The 22,500-nt window shown below is 36.3% G+C and overlaps 1 long non-coding RNA gene across 1 annotated transcript in view; it reads left to right on the top strand.

Annotated features, from left to right (window-relative positions):
• Positions 1-100: 100 nt before the first annotated feature.
• The window catches only part of LOC144294334 (uncharacterized), a 44,787-nt gene continuing 22,387 nt past the window's right edge, over positions 101-22,500 (top strand). Inside the window, exons 1-2 of the long non-coding RNA XR_013361741.1 lie at positions 101-349; positions 5,031-5,109. This is a non-coding gene — a long non-coding RNA (uncharacterized LOC144294334). The remainder of the gene's footprint in view (positions 350-5,030; positions 5,110-22,500) is intronic.

Genomic DNA, 22,500 nt, shown 5'->3' with positions numbered 1-22,500 from the left:
GTGACTCAACAATTAATGCTGATGTTGTCAATGCAAATATGAAATGAAAGGTCTACATTCACCCTGGATGACAAACTTTTCCATATAGATAGTGAGGAAATTGTGATTTTTGTGAGATCTTCCTCTGGCTTCATGGCTCTTTTCCCCAGACCTCTAACTTAGGCCCGGCTTCAGGGCAGAAATGGTACCTGCATGAACTTCTAGAGCTGTTGGATTTTGAGTGTGCCTGGTATGGGGTCTCAGGAAGATCATGTATAATCAGCTTGGGCTGCCAAAGCAAAATACCAGAGACTGAGTGGCTTACACACCAGAAACCTACTTCTAATAGTTCTGGAAGTCTAAGATCAAGGTGTGGCCAATTTGGAAAGCTTCCTTTCTGGGTTGAAGAAAGCTGCCTTCTCACTCTGCCCTCAGACTTTCCTCTCTGGAGAGAGAATAAGAAGGAGAAAGGGAGGGAAGAAAGAAGGAAGGGAGAGAGAGAGAGGAGAGGATGAGAAGGAAGGATTTTCTAGTGTCTATTATTACAAAGACACTAATTCCATAGGATTAGGACCCTACCTTTATGACCTCATCTAACCTCAATTATCTCCTAAAGGCTGTAGTCACACTGGGGATTTGGGCTTCAGCATATGAATTTTGGGATGACAAAAACATTCAGTCTATAACAGATTACAAGCAGCTGGTGATTGCCCTCCAAGGATCCAGAGTGGCATTTGCTCTCTGATAAGTTCCTGGGTCAATGACAAAGGCTGTCATTTCCAGAATCTTATTTGTTCTTCCTCTCAGTCCAGTGACAAAGGCTATGGGATGGGAACCAGCTTTACATAAAGTAATTATAGAAACATTAAATTTTTATTCTATTTTCATGGCAATTATTTTTATATGGCCACAAAAGGGTAACTATGTCTTCCTGGTAGCAAATTTGTGAGATACAAAAATGCACATGGAAGAAATAAAGATCACTTCTAATCTTTTCTCCCAAAGGCAATCATTTTGATACAATCCAGGAATGCTTGGAATACTTTTTCTTCCCTTCCTTAACACACTCCATTGTACCTGCTTTTCACTAGAGCATGAAGGAAATGGCACGTGCTCCATCTTGCTTGAGAGAGAAGCTCATTATGTAGGTGTGCATATGCATTTCTCTCTTTTAGGCATACCCTCAGCTGGGATATGCAGGTAGGGGTTGAGCATACCTATCCTAAGAAGGGTATGTGAGTTGAGCTGTGATCTATTTCCATCTCTTATTCCCACCCTTCCCTTCCAGTGTCTAGAGGGTGAGAACCCAAAGGCAAAGATTCAATATAAGAGGAATGTCGGGAGGAGACATTCAGGTGTTGGTTGTTCTCATCCCTGAAACACTTACAAGGTTCACCTGCAGTTCTCCCTGCATTTACAAGATGATGGCATATCCCTTCCATGGAGTTTCTCTGATCCTAGCAAAAAGTTTACTTGAAAAGCCATGAGATGGAGAGACAATCTGACCAAAGATGGAAAACTATGATTGTGTGTAGTTTATAAGGCACTTTCCCACATTATTTCATGTATTTCTGTATTTACCTACTCCCACCACTAAATTGTAGATGTTGGCACTGTTCTTTCTAATTTTTCCTGTTCTTCACATTCACAGAAAAATGAAGTGTATTGACCAGGCACCTAACAGAAACTGACCTTGATTTCCTTCTGATCCCAAGAACAGTGCTCCTTAGGCTCTACTCCATTATTCCAAAATATTGGCTGCCACCAGAGAATTCTGAAGGTCAGAGCTCCAGGGGTTAGGGGGGGTAGAGGAAGGAGGATGGACTGAGTCAGAAGAGAGAAATTTCCTGCTTGACATAAAGGATCCTGACTTTGCTGTCTACTTCAGATGCTCCCCACCCAATCCCTGGGGGTTCTGGACTGGCCTAAATCTGGGAGAGGAAGCAGCAGGAATGGCTGAAAGAAAAGTTGAACTATGATGTGGGGAACCTTAATGACAGCCTTAGCCAACCCCATAGGGAGCTCTAGAGCTAAAGGGTTTGCCAGAGTTGCCCCAGTGTGTGCGGAATTGGCTCATCCTGTATCCGTGCCTCCATTTGCTATTGGAAGTGGGCTGCCCAGAAGCGGTGTGCTCATGGTGAGTCAGCTCTGAAGAGGCCCAGCTGAAGACTGTCTGCTGACTACACTTCTAGCATCTGGGGCAATAAGCCCTCCGCTGAGGGGGGGTTCTCCATCACAGTGCCTTATGGGGAATGTCCTTTGCCTTCTGTTTACACATTTCCAAAGCTTCCCTAATCCAATAGAACACATTCAAAACTATTAGCACAACATCCAAGGCCTCAGAAGTCAGGTCTTTGCAACATTTCTAGCCTCACCCATGGTGTAAGTTTTCTGTCTCTCCAAGTTTTCACTTGAGCAATACTAAATAAATCATATGTTGTTTCCTGGAAATTCCACATCCTACCCATCCATGCTGTTGCCTGTAGTGATACTTCCACAGGTAGTGCCCTTTTAATTCATTTATCTGAAAAGTATTTCATAGATATCTGCTATCTATCACATTCATTATCTGTATCAAAAACCAACTCAGCTCTCATTGCCTCTGTGAAGGCGTAATTCTTTTTGAGAAAGAACTAGTCATTGCCTCCTACGGGCTACTTTATACACATTTCTCTTTTTTTCCATCATATTTACGGCATTTCATGTGTTTTTAATTTCTTCCCTGGATCTGTTATCATCACATCACCATCATGCTTTGCTCTGGTTTTTTTGATGAAGGAATTAATATGTAAAAAGGTCAAGTGACATAGAATCTCATGCAATGAATCAGTTGGTAGCCTAAAATTAGAATTAAAATGTGTTTGAAACTGACTGGGCATCTGTTTGGTTCACTCTGCAAAGTGGAGAGGTTTTAATCATTGTATGAATTGATTGCTTTGTACTTTTAAATATACAGTAGATTTTACTGATTCCAGAGAATTGGAACATCTAGGGTTGCTAGGCTCAGAACTTGGTTCCCAGACATCTCTTAAAATGTTAAAATGAATCCAAGGATTTTTCCTGAGCTTTCCTGAGTAGGGCTCATGCTGACCAGGTGCTTTCCCAGCCTTTCGCCTTTGTTACATTTTTGTCACCTTGTGATTTTATAGTGGATTATTCCTTTGGTTTTTAAATAGTCCCAGAAATATGTTTTCAATGCAGCTGAGGATTCATAGTTAGGATTGTGGTGTTGTGGGAAATACCAAGACTGGGGCACCTGAATTCAGCACCTAATCCCCTCCGTTACCTTCCTGGTGAACTTGTACAAATCACTCCATTTTTCTGGGCCTTGTTTTTTTTTTCTGGCTGAGGAGACTGGAAATGAGAGGAAACATCTCTTGCCTCCTAAATTCCCTCTAAATTCTGCATGCAAACTAAACTGTTTTTTGTTTAGCTCATCTTTTATCTTTGGTATCTAAAAGATGCAAGCCTAGCTGAGAACAAAAGAACCATCTAGTTGAGTCCAATACAAATTGCTGATCCATAGAATAATGAGCTAAAAAGTGGTTGTTGTTTCAGAACACTAAGTTTTGGGGGTGATTATAATTTGATGAAAGTTGTGTCTGAGCTGGATCATGTGTACAGCCAGCCACCGGTCTGTTGTTTAGTTGTCTGACTTAGGGTCACTTCCTAATGATAAAAAAATAATGTATTTGTATGCATCTAATAATATAGCCTTAAAATCTATAAAACACCAATGCAGTTAGGTAGAGAAAGCCTTTAGAAGCAGAAGAGTTGGAAAGGAAGAAGCAATGTAATCTCTGTAAATGACATGAGTATGTTTCTGGGAAAATAAAAAGTTCTAAGAAACCAGCAGTACTGTAGATAGAGCCTGCTCCATCAGCCTGGATCCTACAGTGATCAGAAACAACTGCGATGTAATCTCTGTAAATGACATGAGTATGTTTCTGGGAAAATAAAAAGTTCTAAGAAACCAGCAGTACTGTAGATAGAGCCTGCTCCATCAGCCTGGATCCTACAGTGATCAGAAACAACTGCGATGGACACAAAATATGGCTGAGAAAGAAACTTTGTTGTTGTGAACCACTGAGATTTAGGAGATGTTACTGCTGCATTACTAAGCCTATTCCCAGTGATACAGACAGAGAGCAATGGGAACTCTCAAACATGGCTCTAGGGAGTGAAAATGAGAAAGTATTCTGGCATTTTCTATTAAGATTAAAAAAAAATCCCAAACCAGCAATTTCACTTTTACACATATCATATGTACATGATCACCAGGATTCATACACATTCACATGCAATGTTCACAGCACCAAGTTCAGAGCCCCAAGTCATGAACGACACGCATGTCCATTAATAGTGAGATGTGTGAATATGCTGTGGTACATTAAAACAGGGTATACAACAATAGAAACCAACTGACTAAACTGAATTAAGATTCAGCAACATGGCTGAATCTTAAAAGAGATACTTCTGAGAGCAAGACAGAAATATGCACACAATAGGATTTCATTTATCCAAGCTTCAGAAACAGGTAAAATTAAGTTATATTGTTATCCCTTATGTGATGAGACTAGAAAAACAGTGCAAAGATGCAGTTACCACTGAAGTCAGAGTGGCAATGCGGTGGAGACTATGTTGAGAGACTTACACCCCCGTTTTAGGAACAGAGAACTCCTCCCTCCAGCTGCTGGAAGTGCTGCTGGATGGTGACCCTGAGAGGTTGATCTGCACTGGAAATTTCCTCAATTGAAAAATTCACATCCTTCTGCAGGCAGATGTATCCAATGACTGATCAATATTGAATTATAAAGGTCCCACCTCTTGGACACCTCTTGTAGGGCCGTCCCAGCTCTAAGCTGTCTGTGGGGTCGACTGAGAACTTCCATGAGACTATAGTGCCGCCCAATTACTCTTTCTCCCTAATTTGATTTTCTTCCCTTCTTTTCCACTGGTGCCTCAAGAGCACTCCCTTATGAACATCCTGCATGTCAAGCTCTGTTTTAGAGACTGCTTCTTAGGGTCTTAAACCTGTCATCCTTTTGCAGAGGGAGGTGCCTGGGGCTGGGAAGCAGAACCTGGATCTCAGGAATGTTCAAGTCTTCCACCAGAACTGTATTTTCACAGGTATTTACATACATTCATTAAAGTGTACATTTATGTTTTATGCCATTGATTAATGGACTTCTTTTTCATTTATGTTTTATGCATCATAGTAATCCAAAAATTCCTTAGAAATACAAAGTCTAAACCTGTGAGCTAATGTTATGTTCAAATAATCTTTGATTCAGGAAAGAAGAACACATTCTATATTGGTCTGAATTAATATCCTTTGTAAGTAACAGTAAACTCTTGAGCACATTTTATGGGTGAGCACATTTTAAAAGCATGATTTTTTATTCATCAGAAGACAACCATTATATCAGAATTCCTTCTGTTAGGAAAAGATATACTCAGACTGGGCCTGGATTTTGATTTCTAATCATTTTCCTCAGGGGAAACTAAAGATGGATGTCAGAATGTTCAGACTCATTTTAATCTCAAGGTTCTTTGAAATACCTTAGTTTTTAAAAAATTCTAGTACAATTAATGTACAGTGTTATATTAGTTTCAGGTGTACAATCTAGTGATTCAACAGTTCTATACATTACCCGGTGCTCATCAAGATAAGTGTGCCTTGATTGCCTTCACCTATTTTACCCATCCACCCCCCTCCTCAGCCTCCCTTCTGGGAACCATCAGTTTGTTTTCTAAGAGTCTGACTTTTTGTTTGTCTTTTTTGTTGTTGTTGTTCCTTAAATTCCATATGAGCGAAATCATATGGTATTTGTCCTTCTCTGACTGACTCATTTCACTTACTATTATACCCTCTAGATCTATTCATGTTGTTTCAAATGGAAAGACTTCATTCTTTTTTGCTGGCTGAGTAATATTCCATTGTATATATAACCACATCTTTATCCACTCATCTATCAATGGACATTTGAGTTACTTCCATATTTTGGATATTGTAAATCATGCTTCAATAAATACATGCATTTATCCTTTCAAGTTAGTTTTTGTGTTCCTTGGGTGAATAGCCAGGAGTGGAATTATTGGATCATATAGTAATTCTATTTTAATTTTCTGAGGAACCTCCATACTGTTTCCGCAGTGGCTGCACCAGTTTGTATTCCTACCAACGTGCATGAAGATTCCTTTTTCTCTGCATTCTCGCCAACACTTGTTTCTTGTGTTTTTGATTTTAGCCATTCTGACAGGTGTGAGGTGATATTTTGTTGTAGTTTTGATTTGCATTTCCCTGATGATGAGTGATGTTGAGCATTTTCTCACGTGTCTGTTGGCCATCTAGATGTCTTTTTTGGAAAAATATCTGTTATGTCTTCTCCCTACTTTTAATTGGATTATTTGTGTTTTGTTGTTGAACTGTGTAAGTTCTTTATGTATTTTGGATACTGACCCCTAACCAGATATATCATTTGCAAATATCTTCTTCCATTTAATAGGTTGTCTTAATTTTGAACTGGACAGGGCTTAGAAAGAAATTTATAAGGAGAGATGTAAGAAGTAATGTCCATTTATCTAAAAAAATATTTACTGAGCACTGAATTACCTTAGTTCCTATATACTAAGAATATTTCTAATAGCTTAAAATATATAAGTAAAGAATAAAGAAATAAATCCTTGCTCCTAGCTGCTCACATAGTTAGCTTTTTTGGGGGGGAGGGTATGTGGTGAGAGCACCTGAAATCTACCCTCTTAGCAAATTTCCAGTGTACAATATAGAATTATTAACTATAGTTATCATGTTGTACATTATATCTCTAAATATTCAGCCTTCATAATTGCAACTTTGTACCCTTTAATCAACATCGCCACATTTCTCCCATCTCTCTGATCCTGGTAACCAACCACTGTTGTACTCTCTGGGTCCATGTATTTGACTTTTTTAGATTCCACATATAAGTGAGATCATATAGTATTTTTCTTTCTGTATCTGGATTATTTCCCTAGTGTAATGTCTTCCAAGTTCATCCATGTTGTTGCAAATGTCAGTATACTTATCTTTTTTTTTAAGGCTGAGTAATATTCCATTGTATATACATACCACAATTTCTTTATCTATTCATCTGTCGAAGGACATCTAGGTTGTTTTCACATCTTGGCTATTGTGAATAATGCTGAGATGAAGGTGGGAACACGGATATCTCCAAGGTACTGATTTCAGTTCCTTTGGATATATACCCCTCACTGGATCATAAGACAGTTCTATTCTTCATTTTTTGAGGAACCTCCATACTATTCTCCATAATGGTTATGCCAATTTACATTCCTACTAGCAGTGCACAAGGGATCCATCCCTTTTCTCTGCATCCTCACCAACATTAGTTATCTCTTTTTTTAAAAAAAATATTTTATTTATTTGAGAGAGAGAGTGAGCATGAGCAAGGGAGGAGGGGCAGAGGGAGAGGGAAAAGCAGACTCCCTGCAGAGCATGGAGTCTGATAAGGGGATCAATTCCAGGATGACCTGAGCTGAAAAGTTGGATGCTTAACTGACTGTGCCACCCAGGCACCCCTATTATTCCTTTTTAGCCATCTTAACAGGTATGAGGTGATATCTCATTGTGGTTTTGATTAGCATTTCCCTAATGATTAGTGATATTTAGTACCTTTTCATCTACCTATGGCCATCTGTATATCTTCTTTGGAAAAATGCCTATTCAGGTACTTTGCTCATTTTTTCAAACTGGTTGCTTGCTTTCTGGCTGTTGAGTTGTAGAGTTCCTTATATATTTTGGATATCAAACCCTTATTAGATATATAGTTTGCAAATATTTTCTCCCATTACACAGGTTTCCCTTTCATTTTATTGTTTCCTTTGCTGTGCTTTTTAGTTGCAATTTTCCCACTCGTTTATTTTTGTTTTTGTTGCCTAAGCATTGGGTATCACATTAAAAAAAAATCATTGCTTATCAGCAGGATGGCAGTAACTGATATTGGCCTTTGTCTCCTCATACCCACAACAACAATGATTAGACAGTTATTCAAAACTAACCTTGGAAGAGCTCAAGAGCCCCATTCAGGACTTACTGTAACAGAGTGGAGCATAAAATGAGTAACAACAGAGAAAAGATCTTAGAGGAGATTGTCTTAGTTGACATATTTGGAGATGACTAGGAACAAAGAAGCAGGGGGAAGCTATCATGATCAGCTGTGTAGCAGGTGCCAGTTGCTACCATCTGCCTATTGGCCTGCTCTATGAAAGGCCCCTTATGCCTTTGCCACTAAGGACCTCACAGCCCCAGCAACAGCTGCAGATTCCCCATAGAGTTCACAGCAGAGGACCATATCATGAATCCTCTGGGCCATGATGTCCTTTATAGGAGAAAAAGAGATCAATTGGTCCCCAGTGGCCTTCACCACTGAAAACTCCAGCAGCCTCTCCTACTGCGATAGACACCTTGGTTGAAGCCTTCGCTATTGGGGACCCCTAAAGCCTTTGCCAACACTAACCACAGCTGAGCTGCACAGAGAGTATACTATTAGGCCTTCCCCAAACCTGAAACCACCACACCCCACCCTAGCACCAACCTGCAAGTGAACCATTTATGTCTGAACCAGGTGGTTGCTCGCACAAACATGCAGACATCAAGCAAAGCTACAAGAAAAATTAAAAATCACGGAAACATGATACTGCCCAAGGAACATAATTTACCAGTAACTGACCCCCCTTAAAGAGTTCTATGTGTTGTATGATGAAGAATTCAAAATAACTATTTTAAGGAAGCTCAGCAAATTCCAAGAGAACACAGACAACTCAATAAAATCAGGAAAACAATATGAATGAAATGAAAACTTCAACAGAGAGATAGAATTAATTTAAAAAGAACAAATTATAGAGCTAAATAACTTAATGAATGAAATTAAAAGTGCAATAGAGAGCAGCAACAGCAAACTTGATAAAGGAGAAAGTAAGAATCTGATCTTAAAGATAGGTCATTTGCAATTATCCAATCACAGGAGAAAAAAGAAAAAATGATAAAGAAGAAAGCAGGCTTATGTGAATTATAGGGACCAGTAAAATAATATTTGCATATGAGAATTTCAGAAGGAGGAGAGAAAGAAAGGAGCAGAAAGATTGTTATGGAAATAATGGCTGACAACCTCCTAAATCTAAAGAGTGATATGAACATGTGGGTAAATAAAGCTTATAAGTCCCCACACAGATTTGACACAAAGAGGACTTCATTAAGACACATTATAAGAAAACTGTCAGATATCAAAGAAAGCCTATTAATGAAAAATTAGTAAGTTAAAGAAAAAATCAAGAGAAATAAAAAAAAATATTGAGACAAATGAAAATGTAATTATAACATACCAAAACTTATGGGATATAGTAAGAGCAGTTCTAAGAGGAAAGTTTATAGTAATAAATGTCGATAGTAAGAAAAAAAAACAATCTCAAACAGCCTAATTTACACCTTAAGGAAATAAAAGAACAAACTAAGCTTAAAGTTAACAGAAGGAAGGAACTAACAAAGATTCAAGCAGAAATCAATGAAATAGAGACTAGAAAGACAATTGAAAAGATCAACATAAAAAAGAACTGGTTTTCTAAAAAGATTTTAAAAAGTGGCAAATCTTTAGCTAGTCTAGGAAAAAAAAGAGAGGAGACTCAACATCAGAAATGAAAGAAGAGATATTATAATTGATATCACAGAAATATAATGGATCATAAGAGATTACTATAAAGTTATATGCCAAAAAATTGAATAACCTAGAAGAAATGAATAAATTCCTAGAATCATACAACTTATGAAGACTTAATGTTGAATAGAAAATCTGAACAGATCAATAACAAGCAAGAAGATTGAATCGGTAGTCAAAAGTCTCCCAACAACAACAAAAATGCCCATGTTTTGTGTTAGTCTCAGCCTATCAATAGTGATGCTATGGACTAGAAATACCTCAGGGCACTTGCCTGGACTGACCTGGGCTGGACATTTCCTTTGCCAGAATTATTTTTATGGCTCCATTGACCCTTGAGATTCTTATTATGATTGTAAGATGTACCTCAGCAACAACTATCTGGGAGCTTTGGAAAAAAAGCAAGGTTTATTACAAGTTTTGGAGGACATGCAATATGCCCTGCGGCCACACAGCAAGGTTGTAGGTAGAAAGAGAGTGAGAATATGGACCTGGGTTTTGCATTTTATTAGGGTTGCAGGAGGGGTGCCTAGAGTTTCATAGGTTCACTCTTTATTGGTGAATTTAAAACATAAGAGCAGGTCTCAAGTTACCAGAAGGGAAATAAAGAGACACTCAAATGGTTAATTATGTAGGTCACCAGAGACTCGCATGGGTAAGGCAGCCTGGCTCTTTGTCTTGTGTGTAGCATTATGTTTATTTGAGATGGGTGTCTTTATAATGGATACCTTGGCAACTAGCAGCTTAATTTCAGGCACTGATATTACAATCAAAAAAGCTAATTGTCAGGCATTTACATCTCAGAGCCAGATGGCTTCAGTGATGAATTCAAACAAATACTTAAAGAATTAACATGATCCTTTTCATACTCCTCCAAAACATTGACTAGGAAGGAATACTTCCAACTTCCCTTCATGAGGCAATAATTACCCTGTTACTAAAGCCAGATAAGCACAGTATAAAGGAAACTATAGGCCACTATCTCTGAGGAATATAGATGCAAAAATCATCAACAAAATGCTAGCAGACAAAATTCAATAGCACACTAAAAGAACAATATACCATGATGAAGTGAAATTCATCTCTGGCATGCAAGGATGGTTCAGCACATGAAAATCAATAAATGTGATACACTACATTAACAGAAGAAACAACAAAATGGATCACCTCAATAGATGCAGCAAAGGTATTTGACAAAATTCAACCTGCTTTTATGATAGAAACTCTCATCAGTTGAGTATGGAAGGAATGTATTTCAACAAAATAAAGAACATATATGACAAGCCCACAGCTAACATCATACTCAGTGGTGAAAGGTTGAGAGCTTTTTTTCTAAGATCGGGCATAAGACAAAGGTGCCCACTCTCCCCACTCCTATTCAACATAGTGCTGGAAGTCCTGGCCAGAAGCAATTAGGAAAAAAATGGAAATAAAAGACATCCAAAGCAAGAATTAACATGGCTTCTCTGCAGATGATGTGGTCTTATATTTGGAAAACTCTATAGAATCCACCCCAAAACTGTTATAATAATAAACAAATCCAGGAAAGTTGCAGGATACAAAGTCAACACACAAAAATCAATTGCATTTTATACACAAACAACAAACTATTTGTAAAAGAAGTTAGGAGAGCAGTCACATTTAAAATTGCATCAAAAAAATAAAATTGCATCCAAAAGAATAAAATACTTAGGAATAAATTTAACCAAGGTATTGAAACACTGATACACTAAAAATTTTTAAGACATCGATGAAAGAAATTGAAGATGACACAGATGAATAGAAAGATACCACATATTCTTGGATTGGAAGACCTCAATCTACTTAACTCATCTCTAATGTACAGGTGAATTGGTAATTTCCAGTTTTTAGTCAGTACATATACTTTAAGACTGATATTAAAGACATTATTACATGGATACTTATCATACAGATGGACAACAACAGGGGGCCATATGAATATACAATAGTCAAATGTCAGTTTTGTTTTCATTGTTTTTGGCAAATGTTGATAAATAAATTTACTACTAACAACAAGATTGCTGCAACAAAGGAGGTATGCATCTTAAATTTTAATAGATCTTGTCAAATAGCCCTTAAAATGATGGTACTAACTTAAATTCCCAACTGGTATGAGACTGCCCACTTCCTCTTACATTTATTAGCACTGGTTTCGTGTTTCACAATTTTGATAAAATTGATATATTAAAAATAGTAATAGTTTATTTATTATTTATTTAATAGTTTATTTATAGTTCATTAATTATGAATATAATAACCTTTTTGAAAGGCTATTTGGAGTTTTTTTAAAAAACTGCCTATTTATAACCTTTAAGTCAAATTTTCTAGGGTTCATTATCTTTTTCTTACTGATATTAGGATCTCTTTGGAAATAAAGAAAATTATCTGTCATATGTGTAACATATTTTTTATAGTTTGTCATTAGTTTTTGCACCTTGTTAAATAAATATATGTTTTTTTTAAATTAAAGATTGTATTTATTTGAAAGAGAACAAGCAAGGGGAAGGGCAGAGGGACTCACCTCTGAGCAGGGATCCAAATGTGGGGCTCCATCCTAGGACCCTGGGATCATGACATGAGCCGAAGGCAGACACTTAATTGACTGAGCCACCCAGGCACCCCTAGGAAACCTAGGAAACCTCTTCTTTGATACTCCGAATAGTCATAATTAGAGTCTCACCTGCATGCTACCTGGGTAGTCCCTTCTGGGTCCTGATTTTCTGTCAGAAAGACCTCTATTCTTTAGCTGATGAATGTAAGAGGGCAGGTTTTATCTTGAAATATTGTCAGAAAATCGTAATAAAATACAAACACCCTTGTGGGCTTTTCATATGGCTTTTATGATATTGAGGTATGTTCCCTTTGTCCCAACACTACGGAGAATTTTAATCAAGAAAGGATACTGTATTTTGTCAAATGCTTTTTCTGCACCAATTGAGAGGATCATATGGTTTTTGTCCTTTCTTTTATTAATGTAGTGTATCACATTGATTGATTTGCAGATGTTGAACCACACCTGCAGCCCAGGAATAAATTGTACTTGGTCGTGGTGAATAATCCTTTTAACGTGCTGTTGGATCCTGTTGGCTAGTATCTTGGTGAGAATTTTGGCATTCATGTTCATCAGGGATATTGGTCTGGAATTCTTTTTGGTGGGGTCTTTGTCTGGTTTGGGTAATCCTAGCCTCATAGAATCGGTTTGGAGATTTTCCTTCTATTTCTATTTTTTGAAATAGCTTTAGGAGAATAGGTATTAATTCTTCTTTAAATGTTTGGTAGAATTCCCCTGGGAAGCCATCCAGCCCTGAACTCTTGTTTGTTGGAGATTTTTAATTACTGCTTCAATTTCCTTGCTATTTATGATTCTGTTCGGGTTTTCTATTTCTTCCTGTTTCCGTCTTGGTAGTTTATCTGTTTCTAAGAATGCATCTATTTCTTCTAGATTGCCTAATTTGTTGGCATATAGTTGCTCATTATATCTTCTTATAATTGTTTGTATTTCTTCAGTGTTAGTTGTGATCTCTCCTCTTTCGTTCCTGTTTTTATTTGTGTCCTTTTCTTTTTGTTTCTTTTTCTTTTTGTTTTTGTGTTATTTCTCTTTTGTTTTGATAAATCTGGCTAGGAGTTTATTGATCTTATTAGTTCTTTCAAAGAACCAGCTCTTAGTTTCGTCCATCTGTTCTACTCTTCTTTTGGTTTCTATTTCATTGATTTCTGCTCTAATCTTTATTATTTCTCTTCTCCTGATGGATTTAGGATTTATTTGCTGTTCTTTCTCTAGCTTCTTTAGGTGTAAGGTTAGCTTGTGTATTTGAGACCTTTCTTGTTTCTTGAGAAAATCCTGTATTGCTATATACTTCCCTCTTGGGACTGCCTTTGCTGAATCCTAAAGGTTCTCAGTAAATATCATTCTTAATGGGGAAAAACTGAGAGCTTTTTCCCTAAGGTCAGGACACAACAGGAATATCCACTCTTACCACTGTTTAACATAGTACTGGAAGTCCCAGCCACAGCAAATAAGACATCAAAAAGAAATAAAAGGCATCCAAATTGGCAAAGAAGTCAAACTCTCACTCTTCACAGATGACATGATACTCAAAAGACTTCACCCCAAAATTGCTAGATTTCATACAGGAATTCAGCAAAGTGGCAGGATATAAAATGAATGCGTAGAAATCAGTTGTGTTTCTATACACTAACAATGAGACAGAAGAAAGAGAAATTAAGGAATCAATTCCATTTACCATTGCACCAAAACCCATAAGATATCTAGGAATAAACCTAACCAAAGAGGTAAAGAATATTTACTCAGAAAACTATAGAACATTTATAAAGGAAGTTGAAGAAGACACAAAGAAATGAAAAAACATTCCATGCTCACTGATTGGAAAAACAAATATTGTTAAAATATCTATGCTACCCAGAGAACTCTACGCATTCAATGCAATCCCCATCAAAATATCAACTTTTTTCACAGAGTGGAAACAAATAATCCTAAAATTTGTATGGAACCAGAAAAGACCCCAAATAAGCAGAAGAATGTTGAAAAAGAAAACCAAAGCTGTTGGCATCACAATTCTGGACTTCAAGTTCTATTGCAAAGCTGTAATCATCAAAACAGTATGGTACTGGCACAAAAACAGACACATAGATCAATGGAACAGAATGAAGAACCCAGAAATTGACCCTCGACTCTATGGTCAACTAATCTTTGAGAAAACAGGAAAGAATATGCAATGGAAAAAAAACAGTCTCTCTTCAACAAACGGTATTAGGAAAATTGGACAGCCACACACAGAAGAATGAAACTGGATTGTTCTCTTACACCATACACAAAAATAGACTCAAAATGGATGGAAGATCTAAATGTGACACAGTACTTCATCAAAATCCTAGAGAAGAACACAGGCAGCAATCTCTATGACCTCAGCCCCAGCAACTGCTTGCTAGACACATCTCCAAAGGCAAGGAAAACAAAAGCAAAAATGAACTTTTGGGACTTCTTCAAGATAAAAACTTTTGCACAGCAAAGGAAACAGTTGACAAAACCAAAAGACAACTACAGAATGGGAGAAGATATCTGCACATGTCTTATCAGATAAAGGGCTAGTATTCAAGATCTATAAAGAACTCATCAAATTCAACACCCAAAAAACAAATAACCCAATCAAGAAATAAGGAGAAGGCATAAACAGGCATTCCTCCAAAGAAGACATACAAATGGCCAACAGACACATGAAAAAAATGCTCAACATTGCTCAGCATCAGGGAAATAGAAACCAAAACCACAATGAGATGCCACCTCACACCAGTCAGAATGTCTAAAATTAACAAGTCAGGAAACAACAGATGTTGGCAAGGATATTGAGAAATGGGAACCTGCTTACACTGTTGCTGGGAATGTATGCTAGTACAGTCACTTTGGAAAACAGTATGGAGGTTCCTCAAAAAGTTAAAAATAGAGCCATCATATGACCTAGCAATTACACTACTAAGTATTTACCCAAAGGATACAAATATTGTGATCTAAAGGGGCACCTGGACCCCAATATTTATAGCAATAATGTCCACAATAGCCAAACTATGGAAAGAGCCCAGATATTCACTGACAGATTAATAAAGAAGATGTGGAATATACATAATGCAATATTACTCAGCCATTACATAATGAAATCTTATGTAATGATCTGGGTGGAACTAATGACTTTACTAAGCAAAGTAAGTCAGTCAGAGAAACATATTATTTTAACTCATATGTGGAATTTAAAAAACAAAACAGAGAATCATAGAGGAAGGGATGGAGAAATTAGACAAAATCAGAAAGAGAGACAAACCATAAGAGACTCTTAACTATATGAAACAAAGTGACGGTTCCTGAATGGGAGATGGGTGGGGGTATGGGGTAACTGGGTGATGGGCATTAAGGAGGGCATGTGATGTAATGAGCACTGGGTGTTATATGCAACTGATGAATAACTGAACTCTATATCTGAAACTAATGATACTCTATATGTTAACTAATTGAATTTAAATAAAATAAGATAAAAAAAATGTTAGTTGAAAGCTGGTTTGTATATCCTTATTACTGCAACTACATAAAACCTAGTAGGAAGAGAGGAGAAAAGCATGTTATTTTCTCATGTTTCTTCCCCAACCCCTGCTCCAAATTATGTGAGAATGTTCTTTTCTAAGGAAAGCCATAAAATAAGTCTCAAACCATTTATCATAAATAAACTAAGATTATAAGGGATTTGTGAGAGTTATGTGAATCATAGTGTGGTTTTGGATTCAAGTTGGATTCAGAATAATGAAAGAGTGTTCGGGTTTTAAGAATTTCTCCACCATTGACACATACAGAATAAGGTCAAAGTAGAAAAACAGAAATGCTTCACTACAAATTTATTATAATTTATGAGATGAGTATATGCAAAGGAGATGATAGAAAACTTTCAGTTAGAATTAACAGAATCATTTAAACCACTTTCTTTTCCTCTCTGAAACAATAGAAAATAGCAGAGATTATAGGAGATGAAATACCAAATCATCATCTGTAAAGAAAAGCTGCCGGGATCCCTGGGTGGCGCAGCGGTTTAGCGCCTGCCTTTGGCCCAGGGCGCGATCCTGGAGACCTGGGATCGAATCCCACGTCGGGCTTCCGGTGCATGGAGCCTGCTTCTCCCTCTGCCTATGTCTCTGCCTCTCTCTCTTTCTCTCTCTGTGACTATCATAAATAAATAAAAATTAAAAAAAAAAAAAAGAAAAGCTGCCAATGCAGTGAAATCTAGATAATTCTCTTTTTTAAAAAGATTTTATTTATTTATTCATGAGAAACACAGAGAGAGAGGCAGAGACAAAGGCAGAGGAAGAAGCAGGCTCCCTCCAGGGAACACAATGCAGGACTCGATCCCAGGACCCCAGGATCATGACCTTAGCCAAAGGCAGCCACTCAACCACTGAGCCACCCAAGTGCCCTGAAATCTAGATAATTCTATTTTAAATTATAACCTATTTATTTCCTAATTCCCCCTTCTGCATTCCTAACATTTATTACTTTTATCATACTTTATAATTTGCAGCAAGTAATACCATTTATATTTTCTTGTCTGCTGCCCTTTCCCCTCAATAATAAAAATTGTACAAGGGCAGAGGTTTTAATTGTTTTGTTCAATCATACATTTCAAAGGCTTAGAATAGTGCCTGGAAATGGTGACCACTCAGTTAATATTTGTTTTTTTTTTTTTTTTAGTTAATATTTGTTGTATGAATGATGATGCTCCTGCAGATGCTAGAAGTACATAGAATTCTCCGTGAATAGGTGATATAATGAGATTACTAACTGGCAACACTTTATCTTAGAGTAGATGATTTGCCAGAGTTTCATCGAGCCCCATTTGATGCTAAGTGATAGTAAGACATTTCAGGCTTACAGAGGAATAGCAGATATACCATCTCATGAGAAGCATACTGTGGAGTGGCGGTGTAAGGCGAAAAGTTGAGGAGCAAGAACATTTAAAGAGAAGGAAGCACAAAAATCACCAAATGAAGGATCTGTGGTATTGGCTTTACCAAGGGCCATATATAGCTCCTGATAGCTGAGACAAAGGAGAAAACTCCAGAGCAGAAAGTTGGTGGGAGATTTCAGGACAACAGATCTAAACCTTTGCCAGCTGGACCAGCTCACTCAGTCTGATGTCTGTTACCATACAATATTCTTAAGCAAATAGCTGACCAAGAAAGACTGGATCAGTGAAGAGATTAATAGTAATCATAAAGAAACTAGCTGTGAATATGAGAAAAATATTGGAAGATATTACAAGAATAACAAGAATATTACAAGAATAACAAGATAATGATTTTGCAAAGTAGAAGAAAATATTAAACAAATACTTGAAATCAAATAAATTAAAAAAGATAAGTTTAAGGAAATATGGCCTTTTTATGAAGATAGAGGAAAAAATACTAAATAGAGAGGAAAAATGGGCTGGAAGAGCTCAGGAATAAAAAGTATCAAAGGGAAGATTGAAGCCATTATATAATGGTAGCATTAATTTGAATAAATAAAGAAGAAAGAACAAGCAGTACTAAAAATACAGTTAAGGATATAAAAGATAGGTTTCAGAAAACTGAGAAAAAATATGAAAGTATGAGTTTAAAAGGATTAGAGGGAAAATAATAGATAAGCATTTTGACTTATACTCAATTGATTTTGGAATAGAGAACAATGGAATATAAAATATTCAAAGATACAGATCAAGAAAATTTTTCTAAAGCACACACATTAAGCAATATTCATAATTACTTCAGTTACTATGATTGAGTAATAAGTGATTCCAAAATCTAGTGGTATAAAAACTGTTTATTATGCTCACAGATTCTGGAGATCATGAATTTGGATAGGGCACATTGAGGAGGGCTTGACTCTATGCCACAGTAAGGCCTCAAGGAGAAGGGAAATATACTCTACCACTTGACAAGAGTGGCAAGGTTCTGGAAGAACAATTGAGGTGAAAACTATTGTTGTGGCCAGTTTTGGAAAACAATCTGTTACAAAAATAAAATGAGGCATAACTATAGCTTAAAAAGAGGTGTAAGAAACCTAAGAAAATACTAAAATGTAATGTCATTAAATGGAAAATTTAGATGAAGATAATTTTCTAGAATATAATTTAGTGAAATTAACTTAAAAAGAAATAGGAAAAATAGAGTAAGTCAGTAATTATGAAGTTAGTTAAACCTGCAGTCAAAAGTCTTTCCCTTCAAAAGATACTGAGCCATAATCTTATCAGTAAGTTTTGTCAAACTTTCAAGAAATAGATAAATCCCTATGTCACTCAAACTAATTCCAAAGGTAGGAAAAGAAAAATTAGCCAACTATTTCATAAGGCTGTTATAAACTTTATGCCAAGGACAAAGAACTATACAATAAAATTATTGCAAAAGTCTTAAATAAATTAACAACAAATTGACCTTTGTTGCATATGAAAAGATATGGCATGTTCAAGTAGGATTTATGCCTGGAATCCAAGGATGATATCAATAAAATTCATCATGGGAAGTTATCAGTAGATTAAAAATGGTATCATCATCTCATACTTGCAGGAAAACATTTGATAAAATAGAACACACAATTTTAAAGAAGTCTTACTTTCTTAACCTGTGAAGTGAAACTACCAACAACCATAGCAAACATTATATTTAATGATGAAATTTTAGAAATATTCGTATTAAATAAGGCACAAAATGGTGATGCTCACTATCACTGCCTCTTCATCATTTTGCTAGAGATTCTAACCAATTAAATAAGACAAAGAAAGGTAATAATAGGGTATACGAATTATAAAGAAATGAACAAAACAGAAGGTAAATGTTATGAACCCTGAAAATGATGTATTATGGATCAAAATTATATATTATGTATATTATGTATCAAATCAGTGGTGGGGAAAATTGGAAGAGTCCCAATGTTCTCATCCTTCATGGCAGAATGTCAATTGTAACTGTGTAAAATTTAAATATATAGTTAAAAAAAAACATTATCCCTAACCTTGTAATAATTTTTATGACTATTCTTTTTTTTTTAATTTAGGGGAATATTTTAAGGAATACTTTTTATGATAAAGAAGCATCTACCTTGAAATTCAGCAATTTCTTTGCTTTTATGCACTTTCAGTTTCCTATTCTTGTGTTACAATCAAGGTTTAAAACCTTTAAAATTAAAAGATGGGCACATGGACTTCCATTTCTAACCACGATAGAGTAACAGATACTATACTGCCCCTTTGCTGTAAAGAACTATAAAACTGCTAAAAAATATGAAACAACTATTTTTTAAAAGATTTTTTATTTATTTGTTCATGAGAGACACAGAGAGAGGCAGAGACTTAGGCAGAGGGAGAAGCAGCCTCCTCACACTGATGTGGGACTTGATCCCAGGACCCTGGGATCATGCCCTGAGCCAAAAGTAGATGCTCAACTATAGCCCCCCAGGTGCCCCAAAGCAACTGTTTTTTAAATTTAAATTCCAGCTAGTTAACATCCAATGCAATATTAGTTTCAAGTACACAATATAATGATTCAATACTTATATACAATACTTGGTGCTCATCACAAGAAGTGTACTCTTTAATCCCATCACATATTTTACTTATACTCCACCTCCCCTCTGGTAACCATTAGTATGTTTTCTATAGTTAAGAAACTATTTCTTGGTTTACTTCTCTCTTTATTTTTCTCCTATGATCATTTGTTTTGTTTCTTATATTCCACATGTGGATGAAATTATATGGTATTTGTCTTTCTCTGACTGACTGACTTTGCTTAACATTATACTCTCTAGCTCCAACCACATCATTGCAAATGACAAGATTTCATTCTTTTTTACAGCTAAGTAATATATATATATTATATACATATATCCCACAAGTAATATATATAATAGATAAGTTATATATATAAGTTATATATAATATGTGTGCGTGTGTGTGTGTGTATATATATATATCCCACATTTTCTTTATCCATTAATCAGTCAGTGGACATTTGGGCTCTTTCCATAATTTTGCTATTGTTGATAATGCTGCTATATATATATCAGAATGTTGTAACCCTTCAAATCAATATTTTGTATCCTTTGGGTAAATACCTAGTAGTGCAATTGCTGGATCATAGGGTAGTTCTATTTTTAACTTTTTTGAGGAACGTCCATACTGTTTTCCAGAGTGGCTGCACCAGCTTGAAACAACTATTTTTAAGCATTGAACAGTAGGCACTGCAGGGCTCCAATCCTCAAGAGAAGTGAAAACCTGAGTTGACCTCTGCACTCACTCCAGCAGTCTGCATTGGAAGAGTTTTCCAAACTGTAGCATAGGAAAGTGGATTCCAGAGACCAATGAGCTGACGGGGTGGCTGGAATGTGTGTGCAAGATAAACAGAATAGGAAGTAGTACAGATCTGGGTTTCTTAGAAATCTTTGGTGACCACTTAAGCCTTTGGCTGACACAGCCCAGGAGGACAGATGAAGAATGGCTACTGCGGGTTTGTGAACTAAATAGAGTTTTCTGAAGTCACAAAGTGCTGGGGGACACTGGAGTTCTAACCAGCCAGGGAAAAGAGGGCTCATTGAACAGAGGGGGCATATAGCAGAGACCTCAGAAAGGCCATAATTTAAGAGTAGAGTACATAAGCCCTAGAGTGGGCTGCTTTAGACCTACCCAACCAGAGTCCAAGGGGAGAAATCTGATCTGTCAGTAAATTAACTACCTTATACAACAGAACTCAACATTCATAAATGGAAATGACCTATAGGTATTTTGTTTCATCTCTTCCCTTCTCTTATCTTCACCTTTTCTTTCCATCCCCTTTCCCTCCTTCCTTCCTTTCAATTTTCTGGGTTTTAAAAATCAGTGTTTTCTGTTAACATTGTTGAATCAATTAGGTAGTTTTTATAATTTACTATGCCCTCGAGCAGTTGACATAATAAGGGAATTTTCCAATGGTTGATTCAATTCATTCATTGTACCATCTGGGCATGGTAGTTATTTTAGGGGTACATCTCTGAGAAACTATGTAGTTTATGTTAATATAGTTGGTTTATTAAGGTTTTCTCCTACTTAAGATCACTTTGGCAATTTATATTTGCCTGTATAATCACCCATTTTGATTAATGCTAATGTTTATTTAATGAGGCTATGCATGGTAAGAATCTAATTTCTAACCCCATTTCTAGGTGTAACTCTGCTCTGTCAACTCAAAGTTTATCTCTAGGGTCTTCTGTTTTGTTATCAGAGTGGCAAGAAAAGTGTCAATTTTATTGATCTTTTAAAAGAGTTAGACTCTGGTTTTATTGAGCAATCTCCCTTTTTGAAAGTTTTTTTTCCATAATACTGTGTTTTCTCTTTTGAAAAGTATTCTTTCTTTTTGTTTTATGATCTGCATTTTCTTTGTTTTGCTTTGAATGTTTTTTCTTTATTAATTTAAATGTCTTATCTATTTTCGGTACTTCACAGGAGTATTTCATAACTTTGACAGTTCTTAAACAGAACATGAAAGACTCCTAACTCTGGGAAACGAACTAGGGGTGGTGGAAGGGGAGGTGGGCGGGGGGGTGGGGATGACTGGGTGATGGGCACTGAGGTGGGCACTTGACGAGATGAGCACTGGGTGTTATTCTATATGTTGGCAAATTGAACACCAATAAAAAATTTATATAAAAAAATTTCTCATTCATATGGTATTTACTAGCTTGCTAGGTGAAATAGTGAACTTGAAAGTTGAAGAAATAATGCACTTAGAAAATTTCCCTCTTACCATCTTCCAAAATACCTCCAAACATTTATTTCCATTATTACTTTAAGGTTAAGTTTTATGATATTGGGATTCTGTTCCATATCTTTATTTCCTATATTCATCCAGTCTTAATTCTATATTTTAAAAATATCAGTAGCCTTCATTTATCCTTTCAGCTCACAACTTCTTTATCACGAGTTTTAAAAATTTTTTCCTTTAGAAAGAACCAAATTGTTCTTTTCATCACTTTTCAAATACTGGGTCTTCATAAAGGCTCATAGTGCTTTCTTTATATTTTGGGTCTTTACACGTTTGAGAAAAACTTTTGGTTGTTTTAATGTATGTATATGACAGTGGCTGGTAAGACATTCAGACTTCAATGAGGGAAGTAGAATGCTGAGTTTGGCATGTAGGATTCAGCACAGGAAATTAATAAACTTTACACAGTTGTGGAGGATCTGGAAAGTGAAGATTCTGGAGGGAGTGAAGAATCTGAGAAGTC

This window comes from Canis aureus, chromosome 22 (genome assembly GCF_053574225.1).
Source record: "Canis aureus isolate CA01 chromosome 22, VMU_Caureus_v.1.0, whole genome shotgun sequence".
NCBI lineage: Eukaryota > Metazoa > Chordata > Mammalia > Carnivora > Canidae > Canis > Canis aureus.
This window is presented reverse-complemented; position numbering and strand designations above follow the sequence as displayed.